Source organism: Danio rerio, chromosome 14 (genome assembly GCF_052040795.2).
Source record: "Danio rerio strain M-AB ecotype USA chromosome 14, GRCz13ab, whole genome shotgun sequence".
In the NCBI taxonomy this organism is placed as follows: Eukaryota; Metazoa; Chordata; class Actinopteri; order Cypriniformes; family Danionidae; genus Danio; species Danio rerio.
Window position 1 is genome coordinate 31,724,740 of NC_141034.1, and position 27,493 is coordinate 31,752,232.

General features: G+C 36.7%; 1 protein-coding gene across 9 annotated transcripts in view; it reads left to right on the top strand.

Annotated features, from left to right (window-relative positions):
- LOC147833971 (uncharacterized) overlaps positions 1-27,493 on the top strand; it is a 386,870-nt gene that overhangs the window by 45,806 nt on the left and 313,571 nt on the right. For 2 of the 9 annotated variants that reach the window (XR_015507554.1, XR_015507564.1), the window contains one exon: positions 17,917-19,243. The exons of 6 other annotated variants lie outside the window; for them this stretch is intronic. The gene's annotated coding sequence lies outside the window, so the exon portion shown is untranslated. Of the gene's footprint in view, positions 1-1,677; positions 1,779-17,916; positions 19,244-27,493 lie in introns of those variants that run through there. One more of the 9 variants, XR_015507560.1, reaches the window with a different exon arrangement.

A 27,493-nucleotide genomic window follows, 5' to 3' on the forward strand; every position in this document is an offset into this window, starting at 1 on the left:
ATGACAATGAGTTCACTATACTGAAAAGGACTCCACAGTCACAGGATCTTCGTTCAATAGAGCATGTTTGGGATGTGCTGAAAGGAGAGATTTGCATTATGGATGTGCAGCTGACAAATCTGCATAAACTGAGTAATGCTATCATATCAACATGGTCCAAAATCTGTAAGGAATGTTTCCAGCATCTTGCTGAATTTATGCCAAAATGGCACGTCTGAGGACAAAAAGGAGTTCATGTCTGTTACCAGCAAGGCAATGCCTAATAAAATGGCAGTTGGGTGCACTTGAGTGTTTTGTTTTCAGGTTACTTTTGATGTTCTATTTTCTTCATAAGAAAGTGGAGCATCCCTCGCAGAAAATGAAAACAATAACATGGTTTTATCCATACGGCTGTGGCAGTAATGACTGGAAAGATGGATGTAAAAAGCTTTTTCTGAGCCATTATTTATGGATTTGCTGCACAAGGAGGAGGGAAGCAAAATTAGTTGACTTCCCTTATTATATTTTCAAAGCTGTTGTTATTTAGGTAATTGTGCTCAGACAGGTGCGAGCAAACTATGTCAGAACTAATATCAGTCTGAGACTGTTCTCAGCATGGCTCCATGGAAGAGACTGGCTATGGCAGGTTTCCCTCAGCCTGCACTCAGTCCTGTTAATTGAACTTTTATTAACTCGCAGGGTTTTTTTCAGCGTCTTCCTTCAGAAGACATGATGACAAATGCAACACACTGAGTTGCAGTGATTAGATGGTATACCAGGCTAGTATTACATTTCCAGGGTTGCAGAGAACATGACGTGTTTGGGGATAGATGTGACCCTGTGAAGAGGCCATTGGTTATTTAGTTTTAAATGAAACAGGAAACCAATTGAATGGCAATCTATTATTTATACGTAATAAGAATTCCCGAAGGGTTATAATGGCTCAACTCTAGTGATTTGTCAAAATGCACCTATTAAATACTAAATCTTGGCTATCCCAACAGTACTTTATTAATGATAGACTAATTTCTAAACATGTACTTTGCAGGTAATTCTGTCAAACATGCATTCAAAATGAGATATTTCATATTAGCATCCATTTATAAGAGCAAAATCATGTTCACTTCATCACTTCAGACCCTTTAATGATGTTGCTTAACCTGGAGACATTGTCGATTCAGAAAACAAGGATTATTCTTTTTTCTCTTGTTATCTTTAACATTTTTATTTATTTATTTGTGTATGTTTTACAGTTATTGTGCAACTATAAATAAGGAATTCCACTTAAAACAAGACATTTCATTGAAGGTTTAGCATAGAAATTCAAATATGTTTGAAAGATGATCAATGATCTTAATCTCTTTATATCTTATTCATCCAAAACAGAAGAATGAAATAATGATTATCCTTTTTTTCATAAAGATTATATATTTTAAATGAAGTAGTACTATAGGTTGAATGTTAGCAGCTTTATATATAAAAAAATCCTGATTTAAATTCCTTTTTTATTTGTATGTCACTTTTATTCATTGTAAGACATTTCCTGTTTGTGTACTTGTCACATAGTTGTTATTCCTAGACAAGACTGTCAAGCATGCACTTAAAACATGATATTTCAGTCCAGCATCCATTATGTCGGAAGAAATTTTGCTTCCTACCATAGAATCACTTTTTATATCCTCTATTTTTGTTTGAAAGATGATCAGGGAGCTTGACCTGTCGACATGTTATTGATCTAGCAGAGAAGGATGTGTGGTCCTGAGACTGGAACAGAACAGGGAAAATATTTTGGTCTGAGGGTAAGCTGCATGATATTCTTCTAACATAGGTAAAAAAATAAAAATAAAAATAACAATAACTGCTGCAGGCATGATGTTTGGAATTTTGGAAACCAAGCTCAGCTCCTTGACTTGAACCTCAGTTTTAAATACTCTAAGGTGTAGATGTAAATATAGCTGATTAATTAGAAAGAGGAACAGTACAGTGGAATGCACTACAGTATGCTTTGGTTCATTTTACTGCACAAAATACTGAAGGCAAATGAAGAAGTTGTTCTGGCAAATTAATTATCTGTAATATTTGAAGTCCTTGCATACCTTCTACATATCATCAAAATAAATCATCTAATTAGTGAACTTTGAAAGAACCTAGTGCGGTAATGAGCACTGAATGTCTGAAGACTCTTATATAGATAAGATAATTTAATGTTCCAGCTACTGTATAAGCATTATGTCAGATTCTGCTCATGGAAACAAAAATTACAATGTATGTGTATATATATATATATATATATATATATATATATATATATATATATATATATATATATATATATATATATATATATAGTTATATATATATAACATTTTAATGTTATGCAAAGAAAAAACATTTAATTGTTAGAATATATAATACCATTTTTATTTGCTGACCTCTTAATATTTTACATTTTTCTAATTTTATTTGAAATGTATGATGTACTGTAATATAATGTAAATAATGAAAACTTGAGTGAATTAATTATATAAAGTGACACATATTTTGTTATTATTGAACACTTTTTAAAGTTTAGAAGAAGGGTTTAGAAGTTTATTGTTTTGTCAGATATTCAAGAGTTTATAATATATTTTATATTTTATAAACTCTTATACTAATATTTTAAGGTATTTATTGTGGGCATTGCATTATATGAAACTCAAAAGGCTATGTTCTTTATTATTTTGTTGTAAGCAAATGAATGACTAAATAATTGCATGTAAAAAGTAAATGATATATATATATATATATATATATATATATATATATATATATATATATATATATATATATATATATATATATATACATATATATATATATATATATATATATATATATATATATATATACACATATATATGTATATATATATATACATCTTGGAGGCCAGAAAATAAATGAAAAGAATTTATTATTATTACTATTATTATTATTGTTATTATTATTATTATTATTATTTTGTATTTTTTTATTATTTAATTTATTTACAGATAAACCTATATACCCCTTTTTTATGTTGATAGTCCATTATTCATATAATAGTCTTTGAGAGACTCACTTGTGCTATTGATGAAATGCAAAAAGCACAAATAGTACTTTCCTCTTTGACTAAAAACAACAATACACTCTCTACCCTGTGAAGAGCAAACTCATAAAATACCTGCGCAGAAGAACCTCAAAGAGCGGGTTAATGCATTTTGTTTCCCGGCAATGATCCACAATTTACACAGAGCAGAATAAACCTGTTAAAAACAACGTCTGTGATAAAGTATCAACAGCATTATGTCAGAAAGTTAAGCACCTAGAGACAAAACAATGAGCCATAAAGTGAAGCTTGCCATTGTTTCCCATGAGACTAAATTACTGGGTTTACTTATTCCGAGTAATAACCGCTTTAACAAAAGCCTGCAATCCTATACACCTTTGAAGCTGGTTTGTTTACCAAGCTGGAGCTTTTTTTTTTTTTTTCTGCGGGCAAATTCAAACAGTAAATTTGAACAGCTGCATGAAAACCAGTGAAATGCTTCTCACATCTTATCAAGAGGATGGTACTGTAGCACCTCATATATGAGTAGCAGATCAAAGAAATAAGAAACAAGTGTTATCAACAATCGACAGAATATGTTTTCTTTCTGTTCTATTTTGAGCCACCTTATACATCAGTATTTCTGAGCAACATTCCGCTGTAAACACTTGACATTCAAATCAGATGCATATTTAATGCTTTTTTCAGCCTTAGTTAAAATGCCAAATGGCACTGTTTTATTGTAAATAATAATTAGGTCCTGAGTTTGACATTTTTATTCTTTTTCTTTTATCGGAAAAAACAGTCTTTCAGGCTCTTTAAAAACAACGCTAAAAGAAATGAGCAGTACATTTAAATAATATCTCCATAAAGATCACCTTTAAAGAAAATGGCTTTAGTTCACCCTGGTTCATTAACTGTATAACTGACACTATTGTATAAAGTCTTTCATCTCTTTGACCAGCTGAGTGTTCTGCCAATATTCCACCCACCCTGCTTTTCCACAACAGTCCCTGTGCACAGCAAGCACTAACTCTATTAGATTTACAGCTCTAAAGTGTACTTAGTCTGCTGCGTCTTTCCCTAATGAACATGCTTCTTAATTTGAGTACAGAGCTACTGCTTCAAGACATTTGCTTTCATTATCAGATAGATTAAGCTATACTTTATACGTGGCCTCTTTCCATTTTCTTCACAGTCCAAACACAATGAATGAGAAATGGTTCCTTTTTCAGTTGTACTGTAGAGTTCAGAGACAATATAGACATTTGTTTTTCATTTATTCATGTGATTTAAAGCTGATTTTTTCCACTCAACAGAAAACAAATAAGACATAATAATAATAATAATAATAATAATAATAATAATAATAATACTATTAATAATAATTATATTAAACAAAGAAAAAAATATATGGACAAAAATTACGATATATATTTTACAATTACATTTTTTTTGTTTTCTTTTTTTAAACTTCACATTTTAATCAGAGTTATTTAAAAAAATACATATTTAAGTGTTCAAATATATATATATATATATATATATATATATAATACCATAATATTTAACCTTTTTCCTCATTTTATTTAACATTTAAGTCGTACTGTAATGTCATTAATGAAAACTTGAGTAAATTAATTATATAAAGCGATGCATATTTTTATTATTATTTTACTTTTTAAGTTTAGAAGAAGGTTTTAGAAGTGTATTGTTTTGATTTGAAAGTTTATAGCACAAAATACCGTAGGCCACAGTGATTTCTGTGCTTACTGAAACACTGCAAAATCCATTAAACGCTCTTCACAATTTAACAGAAGAATCAAGCAGTGATGGTTCCAGTGTTCAGAATCAGAAGTGATTCTTCTAGTTTGTAATCCTGAGTGGCTCCCAAGTAATTCAATTTCCTTTATGTCTGATTTGATTCAATAAACTAATCCATTATTTAATTGCTGTAATTTGCTCTGACAGACTGAGCATACGGGATTGCCACTTATTGTGCTTCTCCTTTTTTAGGGGAAGTTTTAGGGGAATCAAGCATTTAAAGGAATGGTGCAAACACAAATTTTATGTATTAGTAGCCTATATTGTGAATTAAGAATATTTCCTTTGCTTATTTTTAAAGATTTGTATACAAACAAATCATCGTCCAAATAAGCCTAATGTGCTGAGCAGACTGAAGCCTTTTATTTCATTCATTCATTCATTCATTCATTCATTCATTCACTTGTTTAAGTTTCTTATTTTATATTTTAATAATTTTTTTTTATCAGTAAAGTATTAGTTCGTTTTCAATATGCTGCTTGGACAGCGTTCATTATATTTAGAACCTGCTGACGTGCAAAGTTAGTCATTAAAATAATCCTTTTCTTTTTTTTTGTACTTGTATTTAGACAATTCGGGTTGCTAGTTGGAAGAAAACATGACACATTGCTGCCATAGAAGACAGCAAGTGAACTAATTCAGATTCTGCACCCGGAGGAAACCCACACCAACACGATGAGAACATGCAAACTCCAAACAGAAATGCCAACTGACTCAGCCAGGCTCGTACCAGCTACCTTCTTGCTGTGAGGCGACAGCGATACCCGCTGCACCACCATGTCGCCCTTTTTAAAAATAAATAAATAAATAAAATTGGTTTGGAATGTAATTTGCCAATGAGTCAAAAACTGTATGAACAAACCCAACCATGGGTTATTTCAAAATAGCATTTTGGATTGCTGATTCAACACTTTATGCTTAGATGATCTGGAGTTTTTACAACTATTAAGCTTTAATTGAGCTAATTCTAAACAATATACCGTATTTAATTAATTTTATATAAAAGCATTGTTGCAAACTTTGGTTCAATGCCATTTCTATTTTATATCTCTGAAACAAAAAAACAAAACAAATTATAAAAGGATAGGTTTGAAAATCCCCCTGAAAAAATGAATTACTTTTACTACATCCATATACGTTATCATATGTCGTTGCTAGCTCATACAAAATACAGCAATTGTCTCAAACTCAATTCCTGGAGGGCTGCAGCTCTGCATAGTTTAGCTCTAACCCTCACAGCTGCTCAATAGTCTAGAACACCTTGATTAGTTGGATCAGCTGTGTTTGATTAGGATTGGAGCAAAACTGTGCAGAGCTGCGGCCCTCCAGGAATCGAGTTTGAGATGTATGACATACAGTATGAGATGTCATCTGTGACTGTGATAGTCATTCCAAAACACACAAGTGCAGTAACGTTTAACAGATTACTCTCTCTCAAAGTTGTTTTGCGCTCAATTGAACTTTAGAAAACATTGTTCGTATTCATCTAGAAAATGTACGAGCCTCCAGGTTTCCTCAGGCAACCCTGCTGCTACTGGTGGATCAAATTGCAAGAAACACGAAAACTGTGCTGTGTATTTACACAGTGCTCATTTTCACAGATGTAGCCACAAGAAACCAACATTGACGTTATCCTAGACATAAAAAACAAATACCCTGCCAACAGACTTTGCTAGCTTGTTTTGTCAAATTCATTGGTATTAAAATATAAAATATGTTGTGGGATTTTCGTGCAGTCGTTGATCTAAGGGACAGCCATTTTCAGATGTTTTATTATTATTATTATTATTATTATTATTATTATTATAGTAAAATGTTCATAAAATACTGGCTAAGGTATATAAATAGCCTTATTCATTATTTATTTATTATATTTATTATTTTATTTATTTATTATATATTTTTCTTTTCAATTATACATCTGTTTACATTTTAACAGTCATTTTAGAAATAATTATAATAATGTAGAATAATTACACAATGAAAAGCAATATTTGATCACATTTTAATGTACAATTTACACTATTGACAAACAAACCAGCTCAGTAAACTACTGATTAGCTGCTTATTAACGGAGCTGTGTAATGCATTGGGGATCAGGGATGTAAAATAAGATCATACGTTATAAGCGCTAATTAACAGTAATATCTTATATGCAGGTTATAAGCCAGTAGTAAATGTGTGAGTTGTTACTTGAACTAAAGTGTTATTTAATATTTTAATAGAAGTGTTTTCAACCATTAGCTGTTATCCTTTTGGACAAAAATGGTGTTTCTGAAAACTGAGCCGGTGATGGGCTGTTGTTCAGCGAGGGAACTGCAAACCTGAGACTGGCGGCTTGCGTTCTCATGTTTTCCCTAATGCTTTTAGCTGACTGACATCTCATCTGTGTATGCTGTGTCACTCAAAATAAATGATGGCACATTAGAGGTAGATAAAATGAAACAAATACAAACCATTATTTCTCAGAAGACATGGACCAATTCAGTAGCTCTGGTAACTGAAGAGGATGACAACGGCTGCACTGTGACTGTAACTTAACAGCTGAAAAAAAAGTCAGGGAGACTATAACAAACATTTACCCAAAAGACATCAATCTAAAAGCTCTATGATCAAACACATAGACAAAACAACTTAAAGCCAACTGTTAATCGTGCTCTTCTCTGTTGCAGTTGTCAATCTGGAAACTCATGTGAAAAGCCAAGAGAGAGAAAAGCAGCTTTTACCTGTCAGAGGGTGCACATAGGTCCTGTATAGTGCAAATGAGTGATTTTTCTGTTTTAAATTTCAGCAGAGTAGTTATTTTACTTTGACCTGTTAAAACAGTTTTATGCAAAATGTGTTAAATGGTAAAAGGTTTGGTTATTTATTTTAAGAAAAGGTACACTCAAAAAACATCTCATTGGATGAACTTAATTTAATTAAGGGCAGGATTTACTTCCAATAAATTTATTTAGCACCAACTAAAAAATAAATAAATAAATAAATAAATAAATAAATATTTACACAATTAAATGCAACTGAGTTGGTCCAATGTGATTTTATCAAATACAAGTTTAACAAGTTTTTATTTAACTTAAACTGAAAGGTCTGATAATATCATATATGTCTATTATGTGTCATATATTTCAAAGTCTCTTAGTTTTGTTTGAAGATATTCTAAGTGAACTAAAAGAGCCATTTTAAGCATATTTCATGAGTTACATATACAGTTGATTGAGATTGATCTCAGAACTAATTTTAGGACAATTTTTGCCCAATGAGCAAATCAACAAACTAATTAAGCTGCCAACACCCAAAGCGTGGGTTCTTCTACAAGGTGGTAATCTCAAAACTCAAAGCGTCACATGACAATCTTCTAAATCTTCAATCTAAAGTTAAGCTTAAGCTCTAACAAGTCTTTATATTACTGTTAAACACCTAAGATTACTTTTATTGTAAACATTTTACTCACTTAATTCAGTCCCATGCAAAAGCATGCTGGGAACTAACACTTGGACCAACACAAATCCTTCTTGTTGTCCCAACACAAAATGCTTAATCTAACTTAACAAATAACTTTTAAGCTAACTTTACAAATTTAAGTGGGTTGAACATAAAACAAATAAATTAGCCAAAGAAATGACAAGACTTGTGTTGTTTCAGCACATTTTAATCAAGTAGTTCGAACAAGAAACAGTAATCTTTTTTTAGTGTACACTGAAAAAAAAAATATTTATAGATGATTCCTTGGATTTACTCTTTTTTAATTAATTTTTTACGTTAAGTGGTTGTAAACAATTTATTTTGGCTGAATTTAAACAAACAAATTAAGTTTAACATTATTATTTTATTTTATTTTATTTTATTTTTTGCATGCATGCATGCATGCATGGCACAATAACCAATTTTAAGGTTTACCGGGGTTTTGAAAAATCAAGGTTTTAAATGCATTAAAAATTTCTGTTATACCATTCCTAAGGTGTTTGTATTTTTTATTTTTACTTTGATTTTTGTACGGGTTTTTATGAACCCTCCAAATCAAAAGCTACTGGTCAGTCCATGATTCAGGAAACATTTGAGAACAAACGAATAAAACCAACATACAAGCCTGGTATAGACCTGAACAGTCAGTGACTTACTTAATATTCAAAGAAAAGAAAGATATCCAAAGATGCCTGTTCAATTTGTAAAGAAATCTGTGTTTTTGAAACTGATAAAGACAGCAGAAGTCAATGTATAATATTCATTATTTAGCCTGACATGTTTATTGTTTTAAAATGTTTTGAATGTTTAAATAAAATATATTGTATTCATTGGGGAAAAAAAGGTTGTTTTCTTTTAACCCAAACATTTTAAAAGAACATATTAAAGGCATATTTAAGGGCAGTAATCTTATACTGTGATATTGTGAAACCATAATTTTTTTATCCAATCAGAATCTTATACCTGCCCATGCCTATTACCTACTGATTAATATTAATTGATTACATGGCACTTTTTAGTTGGAGTTCAGTAAGGTTTAGGGTAAGTAATTGTAACTATATTAAGTGCATGGAACATGTAACTGTGCCACCTTAAAAAAAATTTACCAACATTTTTATCAATATTGTTTGTTTGTTATTCTATTGTCCTCACTTTTTGCAATCTAATATCTAGTCACCCTACACTTGATAGATTACACCTTTTATGTTTTGATATTTGTTCTTCAATCTGATTTAAAATAAATGGTGCAAAAATTTGATTTTTCTCAGCTTATTTTTATAATGCTATTTCACAATCTTGTCCACGCAAAATAATGTGCGTTTTATGAACTAATAAAAAGTATGAACTAATAATAGTTTCCTCCGGTTCAAATGCAGATGGTCTATTCTTTTGATATATTGGATGGTTTTCATATTTTCTGAGAAACATCAACAAAGCTGGTGCTGAGTGGCTGCTTTAAAAATAAAGGCAGTGAGAAAGGAAATAATAACTGGTTGCTGAAGCACTGTAAAAATAGTGGTTGTTTTAAAGTTAAATTAAATTAATCGCAGAAGTCAATTTTACTTACTTTTATTAAACTGATCTAAAACAGATAATGTTACTTACAAAATTTTGCAGAAACGTACAGTATTTTCATAACAGTTTTTTAAATCATAATTAAGTTATGTTACCATAAAAACATATGCTGTCATAACTTCTTGATCATATAATATTTACAGCGCATTTGACAGAATTTCTGCAGCATCAAAATACCAGCAAACTACCTCTTTTAATCTCTGAGCACCACTTTGTCAAGTCGAATACCTTTTGATTTTCTCTTTCCTAAAGGTTTGAAGAAATAAATACAAATGTATAAATTCTGCAGTAATATCTATAGTATGGAACCCGACAGCAGCTCATCAATTTTCAATCACCTTCCCATATCCTGTTGGGTTTTTACCGTGATCCATTCCCTTTCACATTACATTTGCTCCTTGTAATGGTTTAACTGAACGATATTATTTATGAAATTCCACCACGCACCCACCCACCCGTGCAGCTGTGCAGACCTATCATCAAATTAACACAAGAACAGTGGAGTGAACTAAAAAATGCCGGCTGCCAAGAGCAATCAGGCTCACAGGCTGAGATGTGTCGGCACTGTCATGTAAAGATCTCACTCCGAGAGCGTCTGGGTGGGTGTGAGCCGTCGGGGGCTGAGGGGAGAACTGTGGCCCCGTTGAGGCCGTCGGGTCCCTGTGTGTCCTCCACCACCAGCGGACCTGTCAGTGGCCCTGTGTGATGGCCATGAACTGCACTGACAAGGGTGACCCCGGCTTCTGATCCGGCCCCACAACCGTGGCGCTCGCAGGCTTCATCTGTGAATGCTTTCACAGTGGCGGATGGCTGCCTCCAGAGGCCATGCAGAGAGGACAGGTCATTACTGAGCGTCCTTCAAAGTCACAGCTCGGACTCTGAGGTCTGGAGCTCGCTGAGGTTTTTTTACTGATACTTTAAATATCTAAAGGGGACCCGGCACCTAGAGTGTGGACCGTGACCCGAGACAGACCTAATACTCACATGTCTCGTAAACGACTTGCTCAAAGTGTCCTCGCGCTAATTATAACACTCCAGCTCTGCCAGTTAGATGTCGTGCAGGCATGTTACACTTCAGAAACAGTTTGTAACTTTTGTTCTTTTTTTATTAAGGTGTGCATTTTAATGCTTCCAAAATGATGATGCTATTTGAATTATTAGTATTGTTTACTTGTATTTGTTATTTGAATTATTATTATAGTTTATTTTTTATTTGTTTTTTAATTATTATTATTGTTTATTTTTTATTTTTATATGCACTGTATTAATTCATTTGCCAATACATTCATAAGTCCACCAAAGGGTGCTATCGACTAAGTGACTGACTGACCAATCCTCCCACTCTCTCCCTTCCCTACACTTAACCACAGTGTTTTGAAAATCAATCCAGAAAAAGAAAAGTCCCCGCCTGCATTTTTACCATGTTTTCAGATTTTGTCACAGTCTTACCCTGTTTTTTACTCATTTATTTTATTTTTTGGCTTCTGTTTTTGTCTTACCTGCTTTCTTGAATTGTTCTTCACCGTACTTAAACCCCGTCGTCATGATCAATTCAAGTCTGCATCTAACTTTATACATGCGTTGAGCTATCGGACAAACTGGTAACAGCTGAAAAGCTGTCCACATGCAGATAAGCGGTCAGCTCGTAATTAAGAAAAGGAACCGCATCATACCATCCCATAGAGTTTGTTTTAAAATTGACATGCAGCCATACGTAGCTCTGGCTACATAATTTGAAATCTCCAGAACTGTATATAGGGCTGCATTTTCAAAATGAGCCTGTGCTGGTTTTAGTAGCATATTTAGTATATTGTTTAAATGGTGTTCGTATAATAAAGGCATGCATTTGCAAAATTAGTATATATATATATATATATATAAAAATTTTGTTTATATACTTTTAAAATGTTGCAAAAATATGCCACATATATAAGCTTTAATTATATATATGAGTAATATCGCACTCGTAGTATTGCGATATGTCTGTATATAGGCACTGGTGGGAGATGTGCGTTGGCATGAGGTTGCAGTCCTACCAGTGACGATAAACAGCCATGTTGCACTGTTATGAGTGTGATATTGCATTAATGCAACAGTTCGACGACATAATCGTCTAAAGTGATTACAAAACAGGCGATTTTGCTGACATTTTAAAATTATATGGTTGACTGGCATTAAATGCCATACGTCTACAGAGATTTCCTAGTATTTCTCTTTTGCAATCATGACATCACAATAATTAACCCTGAAAAGCAATGCAAACACTACCAATTACTGTTATGTTTGTGATACGGACAAATGCTAAATACATGCAGGCATTTTTTCTTTCTTTTTACTGAATTTGTCTGCAGTAACGAAAACAGGAGACTCATTAGAACCAAGCAGATGGCCAACCAAAATGTAACTCATGGTTATACAAAGAGTGGCCAACAAAAAGTACATACATTCCTGATACCTGACTCACCATCTCACACTCAATACATAAAAATTATATGGTATAAATACAGCACTAGAACATACAAAAGAGAGAGCTTCAGAAAGTCACTTACCAGTTTTATAATGATTTGATCATCTGTAGTTGGAAATTATGCTGTTTTTCTACTCTAAGGGATTATTATGCAGTCTCTGTCGCCATCTTGTGGATGGACAACGTCAACCTTCTTTTGTCTGCTCAATGACAGGCCATTGACGTGCTATCTCTACAAAATTTAAATATTTAAAATAGGCACTATCCTTATAAATAAACTGCATAGTTGCAATCTAAACAACTAAATTTTCACCTACCAAAAGCCTCAAAAGTACATTATTCTGTCCAACAGCAGCAATATTTGTCAAACTTAAGAGTGTCAAAAGTGCTGTTATTTGCAGAATATTGCATGACTATCAGTCAATCAGATTTAAGAACCAGACAGAACTGTTGTATAATTTTGTATATAATCATTTGGAAATATCATATCATATGATCTCTCTCACTCACACCCTCTTTTATCTGTTTTTGTTGTAGTTTTCCAATTTGCTCAATAATCTTTACACAATCTAAGCAGCCAGTCGGAGGAAGACATATTCTATCATATCATATTCATGTTCTACGAATATTCTTTAGAAAAAAAAAAAAAAGCTATTCTGGCACCTATAGTGTGTCAACCATGACCCATGACGGACCTAAAACTGATACGTGTTGTAAACGAGGTGCTCAAAGTGTCCTTGTGCTAATTATGACACTCCGCCAATTAGATGTCACACAGTCATGTTACACTCCAGAAACAGTTTGTAATGATGTTTCCTCTGCTCGGTGAAATGAGCTTTACATAATGTAATGTTGCCGGTAATGACGTGAACTTTCTATATGAATCGTCTTCTATATTGAAGCTGACTCTTTAATGAGAACCACATACAGTTCTGTAGGAGCCATCTTCCATTTTCATACTTTTTGAAGGGGAAAAAATGCTTGGTTAATGGTTGATGACTAATTTATTGTAAGGGTTTTCTTAGAACTAGGCCATTTCTTTTTTTTATGTTTTCATCAGTTGCCATGCAGAGATGTCAGTTGGCTGTTGGTGTGCAAAAATTAAGGTTTTTTATTATGATTTTGAAACACTAAATTTATTAATTGAAACCTTAAAATAAGGTATTTTGGGGGAAATTAAAACGCTTCAAAGGACTTTCCATGCAATCTAAATAAGTGAGGTCTATTATTAAGCCAGAGGAGACAAATAATTATTGAATTTATTATATAGTTTTGAGGAGAATTTCTTTTATTCTTTTTTATATCAGTTCAAATAACATTTATTCAACATTTAAAGTTAAATAAAATGTCTTTTAAATGCTTTTGTTTTTGTCAGCAATTGCTCAGAATAACAAATGTTTTCATCATACACTTAATATACTACTTTGGTTGTCTTTGTTTCAAGTGTACTGCTGATTGTACTGAAAATTAATTATGGTCAATTAAATAATTTAATTAGTCACACTTTATTTTAATGGTAGTTTGTTGAATTTAAGTCACAATGCAACTAATTCCCATTAGATTATAAGATCTTATTAGACTGTTAGGTTGGGGTTAGGGTTAGGGTAAGTGTAAATACCTGCAAAGTTTCTTTTTCATTCACATTCTTGAAAATTTTGTCCCTTTATTTATCCGAGGTCGCCACAGCGGAGTGAACCGCCAACTTATCGAACACATTTTCACGCAGAGGATGCCCTTCCAGCCGCAACCCATACCTGGGAAACATCCACACACACACACACTACGAGCAATTTAGCCTTCCCTATTCACCTGTACCGCATGTTTTTGGACTGTGGAGGAAACCAGAGCACTCGGAGGAAACCCATGCGAACGCAAGAGCCAGCATGCAAACTTCACACAGAAACGCTAACTGAGCCGAGATTCGAACCAGTGACCGAGCGACCTTCTTGCTGTGAGGCGACAGCACTACCTACTGCACCATTGTGTCGCCCTTGCAGGCAGTCTACTAATACTCAAATGGACAATCAAAATAAAGTGTTAACAACATTTCTACAGAAACTTGTGTATTATACATTGAAACATATTTAAATTTGTCATAACAGTGTTGTTATTTAGCATATTTAATTATACAGACTCTAAATATCAAATAACACTGCAATTAAAATGCTAATACGTATAAAGTTAGGCAAAAAAAATCAAGTGCAATTAATTAAGGTACAATAAAAGACAATATAAAAACACTTAATTTCCATAATTATAAAGCACACAAAAATATATATACCAATATAACTTACTTTAGTTTTGCTTTAAATTCACATGGAGTGACTTTTTTTCCTCATTGTGATGTGACTGCACCTTTAAATCAACCTATTATGTTCTGCTTTATTTCCCTCCGAGGTATAAAGGAATTATGACTGCAGGCAAAAACTGCACATTCCGGAAGTGCCAGAAGCCAATGTGGTTGCATGCATAAAAATCAAAGGCATGGCGTGACTGTGCTGACTTGTGATATTCAATTATTAAGGCTTTGCAGCAGGTTGCATGATGAACTTGTTCTTTATTGATCATTTGAGGTCTTGGGTGTTTAGCAGCACAAAACCTCTTCTTAAATGTGCCTTTGAGACTAGAGTGAGGGTTGCGAGCGTCTGAAAAGCTGAGCACCAGAGGATGAAGAGGCAGAGAAATTTCATATTTTCAGGATGATCTCGATGATGTTGATAAAAACAGGAGGATCTGGCAGCTCCTCTGCGCTCCTGCTTCCCGTCGAGAGCTGATTTACTATCTCTAAACCTGATGGGACTTGCCCTGTCAGTTTATGACAATCAATAAGACAGCACGATTGAGATGAGATGCTGGGATTTAATGTAATAATAGATTTAAAATAGACACCGCAGAAATTAAGTCAGCATGAAAACATCTTGGCGGATGGGTCCAAATCTCCAGAGCACTGAACTATTTTAAGTCTAACTGTTCTGAAATCTTTGAATATGATGGTATTAGAGATAAAGAAGAATAAACCGCAGGAATTATTGAGCAAAGTTCTAAGTGCTTGCTCTGCATTCAGCAATGGGCTATTGCCCTCTATTGGCAGAACTGCTGCCTGCTTTTCTTCTGTGCCTTTGTGTAAAGAACTATTACTGAGATGATGCAGAGAAGGATGGAGCAGAAACTAAGATGAGATATTTGCTTTGGCGTGTTTCACTGTGCACTGCTCTGCAAGAAAATGTCTGAAACTTGGCAAATGCAATGACAATTTTACAAAGTAATTATTGTGGTTACAGAGCTCATAATCCTTTTGCAGACTATTAATATTTCTGCTTCGACTTTAAGCTCTTTCAGTCTATCTCGGTTATTTTCAAAAAAAGGAATACTAATGTTATTTCATTTTGTTTATCAATAGTTATTTTATGTGGTTCTTTTTTTTATTGTTTTGAGGCGGCACGGTGGCTCAGTGGTTATCACTGTCACCTCACAACAAGAAGGTCGCTGATTCGAGTCCCGTCTGTGCCAGTTGGCATTTCTGTGTGGAGTTTGCTTGTTCTCCCTGTGTTGTTGTGGGTTTCCTCCGGGTGCTCTGGTTTCCCCCACAGTTTAAAGACGTGGTACAGGTGAATTGAATAAACTAAATTGGCTGCAGTGTATGATTGTGTGTGTAAATAAATGTGAATGGTACTGAGCGTGAACTGCAGTACTGGGTTGTGGCTGGAAGGACATCATTTGTGGAAAACATATGCTGGAATAGTTAGCGGTTCATTCCGCTGTGGTGACCTCTGAGACTAAGACAAAGAAAAAATTATTATTATTATATATTTATTTAAATTAGGAAGAACTATTTAACTTTTTTGTACACTTAATATGCCAAAATTGTGAATTTTTTATTTATTTATTATTTACTGTCTTATTTGGTTATGCTGTTTTATTTCTTCTTTAATAATATTGTCTTTCATTACAAAATATATTTGCTACAAAATATTACTACATTAAAAAAAAACTTCTTCTAAAAGTATATATATCTGTTGGTTTTGTTTATATTTATCTTTTATTATATGCTGTCTTGAGAGAAAAAAAGAGAGATGAATCAAAAACTTAAATATGCCATTTGAAAATTTTCAGTTCCTATGGATTTATAGCTTTGTGTTATTATTGTATTCTTTAAAATTAAGCTAATATTGCAAAAAAAAAAAAAAAAAATGTTTCAAAGATCATGTTTCGTATCATTCGATATCAATGAGTATTGAATATTTTTAACAATGCATTTAGGAATATTAGGATTTTTAAACCACTTTATTTTAATTTGCCAACATGAATAAGGCAAATGGTTTAATAGTCAAAAACAAAATATTTAAACAAAATATCTGATCACTTTATAATAAAATAAACAAGTGTTTAAGAGACTCTTAAAATTGCTAAATAAAATGTTTCAAAGTTTGTGTAACGGTAGATCAACATCTGTAAGGTGTCCATAATAATGATACAGTAAACCTTAAACTCTGTAAACTACACAAATTATGATAATCAAACCTTGAGTTAACAAAGTAAAGGAGCTAACCATCATTATTCTAATACATACTGCAACATTACAAATTGTGAAGTTGAATGACTACATTACCCTCTATGCTAAAAACTCTTTCAGATGGGGAGCGAGCTAGTGACTGGGATCCACAAGAAAAGAAACCAAAAAAGCCACTCCGGCAACATCTTTACATCCTTTTTATTTACAATCTCCTCACTGCTGTTAAACAGCACTCATTTTCCCATGTGTTGTTATTCTGACCTGAGGTGATCAGTGCGTGTGCGTGGTTTCCATCACCATTTTTTATGACATCGCTCATAATTAGGCGATCATCAACCGTTTTGACAAACGGACGCACCATTGTTGCAGCTCCGATGCAAGATTATGAAGAAACATAAAAAGCACTGCAGTGTTTAGATGCACTGTGCTTGTCTGAGGCAATTGGTCTGCCGTTATTATTACTGAAATGTATATATTACATAAAAAGTGTGAAGCAGATTGGTTAGTTCTACTTGCATGAATTGTGATGCACTCACGCCATTCGGAAAAGTTCAGATGTTTTTCAACTATGTGTACCTGGAAAATGCGCCCGTCACCTGTGTGCCACTTGCACAACATGTGCACGTCGTGCAAGTTGCAAGCCTTCAATAAAATGACAAAGCTTATTGGCATTGCTTTCCAAGGTGCGCACTCAGCAGCTACATTTTAATAAAACTATAGCCTTCATACTGATATTGACAGTGGTTAATAAATACCGTTACCAATTTTATCGCCCAGCCCTCCTGTAAAATACTTGTTTTTATTTTTAATAGAAGGTCATTTAGAACCTTTTTGCTTAATGTATTATTTAAAGTTCAAATTAAACACCAAAATGTTGAACATAGTATATTTGTAAGTACATAGTTACATTGCATTCATACCTTGATCCAAGGCTAAGTTTCCAATAATAAACTCAAATCTGTCACTTTATTCTCTCTGCTGTGGTATAGCAGTGCTTTTTTATCTGATCATTTTTTGTGTGTTTCTCAGAATTCAATCTCAAACCGGGGTGATGGTCACCAGTGACACTGTAGGAGACAGCAGTTATTAGAAAGGTGCTAGTTTGATTCCCTTGTGGAAACCATTTGTTTGCAGGTTCTTATGGTCTAAACCTTCTTGTCCACTTTGGTTGTGCTTTTTTTGTGCCGGTGAGGAAGATCTGGCGAAAGGACATTTCTTTGCTATACACCTCATCCAACCTTAAGCAAAGGACATTGCAACTGCCCATATGACTCAGCTCAGGTGGGATTTACCACACACACACTTCAACATCACTTTCCATCAACTTCAGGTTTTTCGCAGGTGTCGGTGTAAGAGCTCTATACATATATTTTTAATGAGGAGTTTCTAAGAGCGGCAGATTAGAATAGCTCACGAGTCGCTGGTGAACATACACCTCCATTTCACGCAGATCTTTCTGCTATGGGCATTTTATAAGAGCAAGGTGGCCTGGTCTCTCCATCCAAAGCTTTACTTAATGTAGTTTGGAGGGGTAATTGGATAACACAGGTTTATCCTCTGCAAGCACTTTGTATGAGCAATCCAATTTCACATCCTCCTGAAAGGAGAGCCATTATTCCTCACCAAAGGGTGATGCTGTAGTCACCCTTGCACAAAAAGCAGCTGGAGATTTTCCACAAATCCTATCAGCGCTTAACCTTGTTACCAGGCAATCTGTATTATTGTCCTATAATTTTAAATTTTGCCCACGCTCTTTTGTGCTATTAGTATCCACACAGATATAGGCTCCGCAATCCACCATATCCAAATGATCCGGTTTTGTCATTATTTGGTTTACAAATGTCTCAGCCAAAAATGAATGTTGGGGAGAAACAAACTTTTTTAGATTTTCTGTAGCATCAGTAAAGCGACTCTTGAGATAGTTGAAGCTGAGATACTGTAAGAAAAAAATAAAAATGAAAAACCAAACACTGTGACAGTATTTCACAACTGAATAATACAAGTAGCAACAAACTAAGCTAAGCAAAGCTATTATCCAATGAGAAGTCAGTTTAAAGCATTGCTGTTTTCTAATGCAGCATAATATACAACATAGGCTCAATCTGAAAATGTAGCCCTGTATACATTAATGGAGATTCCAAATATGTAGCCAGAAGTACGTATGGCTGCATTTCGTCTTTAAAGCAGTATGGTACTGCTACTGAACACTTACCTCCATATGGATGGCTTTCCTGCTGTCACGAGTTTGTCCAGTAAGCACGCTGTATACATCGGCAGACTTAAGACGCATAGAGGAGTTGACTGCAGTGACGGGGTTTGAGACTGATGAAAAACGGTTCCAGAAAGCAGGTGAGACAAAAACAAAGCGAAAAAATAAAAAAAATCAAGTAAATAATAGTGCGAATGTGGTAAATTCTAAAAATGTGGTAAAAATCAGGGGGCTATTCTTTTTCTGTATTGCTTTTCGAAACACTGTGGGTTGGGTTTAGGGAAGTGGGTGAGCGCTGGTCAAAGGGTGCTAAAACACTATCAGTAGTGTTTAGGGTAGGGTGGGTTGGGACTTTTGGTAGGTTGGTCAATTAGTCCGTCGATAGTGGCTTTTGGTGTATTTACATGAGAAAAGCAGGCACGTATTGCATTAATTTGAGAAATTTGAGATCTCAAATGCATACACGGTGGACTCTGGTGGATTTGCAAAAACAAAATTTGCAAAAAAAAAAACAGCTCCTGTGATGTATTTGGCACTCCAGAAATGTATAAAGGGCTACATTTTCAGAAAGAGCCTGGGTTGCTAATATACATTGTCATATTATGCTGTGCAATTTCATAGAGATTAACTAATTAATGTACGAATGAATAGACCAACAATCTTTCATTTCATTATTTCATGAAAATCATTTTTTTTTCCTACCTGTGCTTTTGTAGTAATATATTATGATTATTTATTAATTTTTGGTGTATTCAATACATATTGAAAACATTTAAGTTAAAGTAAAATGCAGTCAGTCTAAAAACATTAGTTCTTCTCAATCGCTTTGATTTTGATCAGAAATGAAATTTGCTAAACAGTAGATGCATTTCTCAAAACAACCCACACTAATAGCAAAACTGTCACGGTTTATGGATCTGTGTGTTCCTCCTGTATGTTATGTATCATGCCTTGTGTGTTGTCATGTGTGAGGGTGTGTGTTTGTTTACCTTTTGTGTTGACAGCGTGCTAGGATCAGCTGATGTCATCAGCTGACTTATCATCCTCCAGCTGAACCTCATTTGGCTGGCTATAAAATTCCTCCTGTGGTATGTGCTGGTTATCAGTCCGTTGTTGTCCTTGTTTGTCCTTGTTCCTGACTGTTGTCTCCCGGTATCATCCGCTGTCTGTTTAATGTCATCGCTGTGGTCAGTGGCTCTCTTTTGTTTGAACTTTCGTGTGTCCTTTGTTCATTAAAACACTCGCATTTGGATCCTCCTTGTCTTGATTCGTGACAGAACGGACTGATCAAACATGGATCCAGCGAGTGTCTCCGGTCTGGCTGAGGTTGTTGCACACGCTACCACACGCATGAACAGACATGATGATCAGATGGTCACCATCAGTTGCGCTGTCCAGGCGCTGGTCACTCAGATCTCTGATCTCACAACACGGTTGCAACGTCTTCATGCTGTCGGTCTTCAGCAGCCTGTTGCAGCTAACCTTAGCCCATCTATGCCGGTTCCTGAGCGAACAGCTGGATTTTCCGAGCCTCGCCTTCCACCTCCAGCGTTCTACTCCGGAGAGCCTGAGTTTTGTCGAGCCTTTTTAGCGAAGTGCTCATTGTACTTTTCCCTGCAGCCTTCCTCGTTTTCCACGGAGGAATCGAAAGTGGCGTTTGTCATCACGCTTCTCACCGGGAGAGCGGCGCAGTGGGGAACTGCTGTGTGGGAGAGGAAACTCCCATGCTGCTCTTCATTTGACACCTTTTCGACAGAGCTTAAAAAGGTATTCGATCGAGGTTTGGCGGGCAGAGAGGCGGCACGGGCGCTAACAGAGTTGCAGCAGGGGCAACGGAGTGTCGCTGACTACTCCATTGAGTTCCGCACCCTGGCGGCCGAGAGCGAATGGAACGCGCAGGCGCAGTGGGACGTCTTTCTCCATGGGTTGGCAGACCAGATAAAGGATAAAATATTCACTCTGGATCTTCCTAAAACCCTCGACGAACTCATTGATCTGGCCATTCGTGTGGATTCTCGTCTTCAGCTCAGGGAGAGAAACACGCGACGCACGCACGCTCTGGTGAGATCACCTTTTCCGGCTGTCACGGTAGTTCCGGGGCAGGAGGCCACGCCCCTCGCGGATCCCGAAGGCATGCAGATGGGCCGCTCTAGGCTGTCGCTGGAGGAAAAGCGCAGACGCCGCAGCAAGGACCTGGTGTTTCACAGCGGTGGTGTTGATCACATCGCGATTGAGGGTAAAAGCCAGAGCCCGTCAGTAGAAAAGAGTTTACTGACGGGTGGAGTATCTTTGAACAAATCTTCCCTTGCAGCTACTCTTTTGAATGTTATGTTGGAGTGGTCATCTGGCAATTTTAGTACTCAAGCAATTATTGACTCTGGGGCGGAGGGAAATTTTATTGACTCTGCTTTAGTAAAAAAACTCAGACTTCCTGTGATTTCTCTCTCCCAACCTATATCTGTTCATGCTCTTAATGGTTCTTCTCTTCCGTCCATTACTCATTCAACTGGTCCAATAAGACTGATCACCTCTGGTAACCACTCTGAAATTATTCATTTTTTTTTAACAGAAGCTCCTGTCACTCCAGTAGTCCTTGGGCATCCTTGGCTGGTAATACACAATCCACATATTAACTGGAGACAGGAATCTGTAATATCTTGGAGTGAGAGCTGTCATGCTACGTGTTTGTTGTCTGCCTGTTCTTCTGTGTCTCGTTCTGTTTTTCAGGAAGAACACATGGATCTGTCAAACGTGCCCAAGGAGTACCTCGACCTGAAGAGAGTGTTCAGTAAGTCTCGAGCTGCTTCTCTGCCTCCACATCGTCCCTATGACTGTGCTATAGAGTTATTGCCAGGTACGTCTCCGCCTAAAGGCAAACTTTATTCGCTCTCTGTTCCAGAGAGGGAGGCCATGGAGAAATATATTTCTGATTCTCTAGCAGCCAAGATCATCCGCCCTTCTTCATCACCAGCAGGGGCGGGGGTTTTTTTTGTGAAAAAGAAAGATGGCTCCCTCCGTCCTTGTATAGACTACCGAGGGCTGAACGCTATCACGGTAAAGAATACATATCCTTTGCCGCTGATGTCTTCTGCCTTCGAACGTCTGCAGGGGGCATCCTTTTTCACGAAATTAGACCTCCGCAATGCTTACCATTTGGTCCGCATTCGAGAAGGCGATGAATGGAAGACTGCCTTTAATACCCCCAGGGGGCACTTTGAATATTGTGTTCTTCCTTTCGGTCTGTCCAACGCCCCTGCAGTCTTCCAAGCACTCGTGAATGACGTGTTGAGAGATATGCTAGATCAGTTTATTTATGTTTACCTGGATGACATACTGATATTTTCTCATTCTCTCCAGGAACACGTTCAACACGTCAGGCGAGTGCTTCAGAGGCTGCTAGAGAATGGGCTTTATGTCAAGGCGGAGAAATGCGTTTTTCATGCACAGTCTGTTCCTTTTCTGGGACATATCGTGTCAGTCGAGGGGATGCGCATGGATCCAGAGAAAGTTCAGGCTGTGGTAGATTGGCCAACCCCAGATTCCCGCAAGGCCCTGCAGAGGTTTCTTGGTTTTGCCAATTTTTACCGGCGTTTCATTCGCAACTTCAGCCAGCTCGCCGCACCTCTGACTGCCTTAACCTCCCTCAAGACTCCGTTCAGGTGGTCCAATGCAGCGCAAGTTGCGTTTGATCGTCTGAAAAGCTGCTTTGTTTCAGCACCTATTCTTATTGCCCCTGATCCATCACGGCAGTTCGTGGTGGAGGTTGACGCATCAGAGGTGGGGGTCGGTGCTATCCTGTCCCAGCGCTCTTCCTCGGACGGCAAGATGCATCCCTGCGCGTATTTTTCTCATCGTCTCAACAATGCTGAACAAAATTATGATATTGGTAATCGAGAGCTGTTGGCCGTCAAGCTTGCATTGGAAGAGTGGCGTCATTGGCTAGAGGGTTCGGGGGTTCCCTTTATCGTTTGGACCGATCATAAAAATCTGGAGTACATCCAATCCGCCAAAAGATTGAACTCTAGGCAGGCGCGGTGGGCTTTATTTTTCGGACGTTTCGATTTTTCCATCTCGTACCGACCAGGTTCCAAGAATGTTAAACCTGATGCACTTTCTCGAATTTTTGATCACTCTGAGCGCGCATCATCTCCTGAGACCATCGTGCCACGCAGACTTTTTATCTCTGCTGTCACCTGGGAGATCGAGTCGAGGGTCCGCATGGCCTTAGAAGGGGTAACGCCTCCGCCTGGATGCCCACCGAGTCGTTTATTTGTGCCAGAGGAATTACGGTCTGACGTCATCCGTTGGGGTCACTCTTCCAAGTTGGCCTGTCATCCAGGGGTGAGTCGTACCTTGTATCTAATCAAACAACGATTCTGGTGGCCAGTTATGGCTCGTGACATAAGGAATTTTGTGTTGGCTTGCTCAGTTTGTGCTGTTTCTAAGACTTCCAATCGCCCCCCCGCTGGACTTCTTCAGCCGCTGTCAGTGCCATCGAGACCCTGGTCCCATATTGCGCTAGATTTCGTTACGGGTCTTCCCCCCTCCAACGGGAATACGGTGATTTTGACCGTAGTGGACCGGTTTTCGAAAGCCACTCACTTTATTCCTCTGCCCAAATTACCATCAGCCAGAGAGACAGCGGCTGCTGTCATTGACCATGTCTTTCGTATTCATGGCCTCCCGACGGATGTGGTTTCTGACAGGGGGCCTCAGTTCATCTCTAAATTTTGGAGAGAGTTTTGTCATTTAATGGGGGCGACTGTTAGTCTTTCTTCTGGTTTCCATCCTCAGAGTAACGGTCAAACGGAGAGAGCCAACCAAGATCTTGAACGCATGTTACGATGTTTAGTCTCTCAGAATCCATCCTCCTGGAGCCAGCAGCTCTCATGGGTTGAGTACGCACATAACTCATTACCAGTGTCTGCCACGGGCCTCTCTCCATTTGAGTGTAGTTTAGGGTACCAGCCACCTGCTTTTCCCAGTCTGGAATCCGAAGTCGCGGTTCCCTCTGCCCACGCCTTTGTCCAGAGGTGTCGACGTACTTGGAATAGGGCCAGACAGACCCTCCTTCAAGTAGGTTTGCGCACCAAGGCTAAAGCCGATCGCCACCGGTCTAAGCCTCCCGTTTACGTTGTCGGTCAAAAAGTGTGGCTTTCATCTAAAAATATTCCTCTCCGCACCGTATGTAACAAACTTGCACCTAAATTCATTGGCCCGTTTTCTGTCACCAAGATCATTAGTCCGGTGGCAGTCCGCCTCAAACTTCCTCCAGCGTACAGGAGAATTCATCCCGTTTTTCATGTCTCTAAATTGAAGCCCGTTTTTCATACGGCCATTAATCCGCCCACTCCGGTTCCCCCCCCGCCGCGTCTCGTAGAAGGGGAGACGGTTTATTCGGTTAAGCGCATTCTGGACTCGAGACGGAGGGGACGAGGATTCCAGTACTTGGTGGACTGGGAGGGTTACGGTCCAGAGGAGAGGAGTTGGGTTCCTGCAAGGGACATATTGGATCATTCTCTCATCGATGATTACAATCGCCAGGTAAACTCTTCTGGGAGCGCCAAGAGGCGCTCTTAGGAGAGAGGGTACTGTCACGGTTTATGGATCTGTGTGTTCCTCCTGTATGTTATGTATCATGCCTTGTGTGTTGTCATGTGTGAGGGTGTGTGTTTGTTTACCTTTTGTGTTGACAGCGTGCTAGGATCAGCTGATGTCATCAGCTGACTTATCATCCTCCAGCTGAACCTCATTTGGCTGGCTATAAAATTCCTCCTGTGGTATGTGCTGGTTATCAGTCCGTTGTTGTCCTTGTTTGTCCTTGTTCCTGACTGTTGTCTCCCGGTATCATCCGCTGTCTGTTTAATGTCATCGCTGTGGTCAGTGGCTCTCTTTTGTTTGAACTTTCGTGTGTCCTTTGTTCATTAAAACACTCGCATTTGGATCCTCCTTGTCTTGATTCGTGACAGAAACACCATGGATTGCCTGCAAAAGTCAAAAAATCCTTTAAAAAAATTCTTAGTTCATCTTTCAAAAATAGACATCAGAATAAGTCCTTGTGTCATTGTGTATGAATAAGGCATCCAAATTACTCCAACCAAATTAGTTATGTTGTCAGTATAACAGTGTACTTTGGAAGGATGTTCTCTGGATGTTACACTGGAGTTTTGATTATATTTTTGGCTACACCTTAGTGTATGTGGAAGTTTGATTGCAGGCGACTGGACAAGATTCACATTTATGCTTTTACTGTTTGTACTGTAATTTGTTGACAGACCTTGACTTTATGATACAGAAAGGAAAAGAGTGCATAGCACAAAGAAAGAAAACATAAGGGAAAACTATACATGCAGTGTTGTATTCCTGCAGTCTTCTTACACCTCCTGACCTTCCCAGATAGACCTTCCTGTCTGTTTGTCTGTCTGTCTGTCTGTCTGTCTGTCTGTCTGTCTGTCTGTCTGTCTGTCTATCCATCCATCCATCCATCCATCCATCCATCCATCCATCCATATATATGGTTAATGAGCTGCATCTTGCATCTTCATTATAGGCAAAGTCATTCGGAGCGATTTACGGAGGACAGGTTTAGAAAAAAAGTCTAATGGAAATTTACCCTGTATAGAAAATTGCTTTAAGACTAAATGTTATGGCAACTTGTTTAACAATTTTGCATGTAAAAACTTATTTTATGAAGTAATGCCTAAACGCTATGGGGGTGAGACAATTTAAACAAAGATATTAGAATACATTTTGATCAACATGACATAAGTAATTGATAATGTAGAAAACAATAGAGAATTGTACATAACTATTTGCATGGACATATGGACATACCAAAGCCTTGTTCAAAGAAATGGGAAACTACTTTTTTTTATTCTTTGAAGAACCATTTGCCATAAGATTCTTTGGAAAACTAATAACAGCATTACTGTGAAACTATTTTGATTCTTTCTGGTAACCTTAACTCAATTATTAAGTTAATGACTTCTATTAATTGTACACAACAATAATTTAAAAATGGTCTCTTCATAATAAGTGGCCTTAATTACTATATATTTACATTTAAATGTTAAATTTGCTATGATGCACTTATTATGTTTATACTTGTTTTTACATTTGTCCTTAGAATTAAAAAAAAAAAAAAACCTTTGTGTAGTTATATCTATACATATTTTTTCTAATTATTCCAATGGTAACACAAATAGTGCCTCTTATACCTGTAAACTTAAATGGTATCTAGAAGGGTAAGTGTATGTAGGTATAGACATCAGTAAATAGTATCTGCTACATACGTAATACTGGTGTAATTATTCACATGTAGCATGTCAATGGATAGAATGTATAAAAAAAATACAAAAAAGTTATTTACGTACACAAATTTTAGGCAAGAATTATGCAAAAGTTCACAGGTATAAGGACACTTACAACCCCTAATCAGAATCTGGGATAATATAGAAAATTTTAATAAAATGAATAAAGTAGTGATTTGACTTGAATTTCATTGCAGCTATATGAACAAAAATTATTTCATGTTTTGTCTGGTCAGCTTAATTTCATTTGTAAATATACATTGTTTCCTTACATTCAGACCTGTAACACATTAGAAAAGTTGGTACAAGAGCAATTTAGGGCTAGTAATCAATTAAATTGGATAACTAATGATGTGATTTGAAACAGGTGATGTCAACGGGCGATTGTAATTATGATTTGGTACAAAAACACAGCATCAAAAGTCGACATTAATCTATAAGTGATATTACCACATGGGCTCTGTAGTACTTTGGCAAACCTTTATCAAGTTCCACAATACATACTGTAGTTACATCCACAGATGCCAGTGAAAACTGCAATGTGCCAAAAGGAAGCCCTATGTTAACAGTGTCCAGAAGTGCATTTCTGTGGGCTCGAAGGCATCTGGGATGGACCATCACAGTGGAAACGTGTAATGTGGTCAGATGAATCAGTATTTGATGTATTTTCTTGGGAGAAATAACGTCATTATGCTGAAAAGTACATAGAGATTTGGGAGCACAATATGCTGCCTTCTTCTCCAGGGATGCTATATCTCAACAAGACAAACCACATTCTACACACATTAAACATTAAGCCCTGGCTATGGAGGAAGAGGATACAGGTACTTGACTGGCCTTCTTGCAGTCCCAACCTGTCTCCAACAGAGAATGTGTGGCGCGTTTTGGAGTGCAAAATGTGACAACAAAAACCCCATACTGTTGCCCATCTTAAGAATTCTCTGCTGTAAGAATGGGACACACACTTAAAACACAGCATCACTTCAGTCTGTGTCTTCAGTCCCTAAACATCTTTTAAGTGTGAAAAAGGATGTCAACATTACAAAGTGGTAAATGTTTTACTGTTCCAACTTTTTTGAAATGTGTT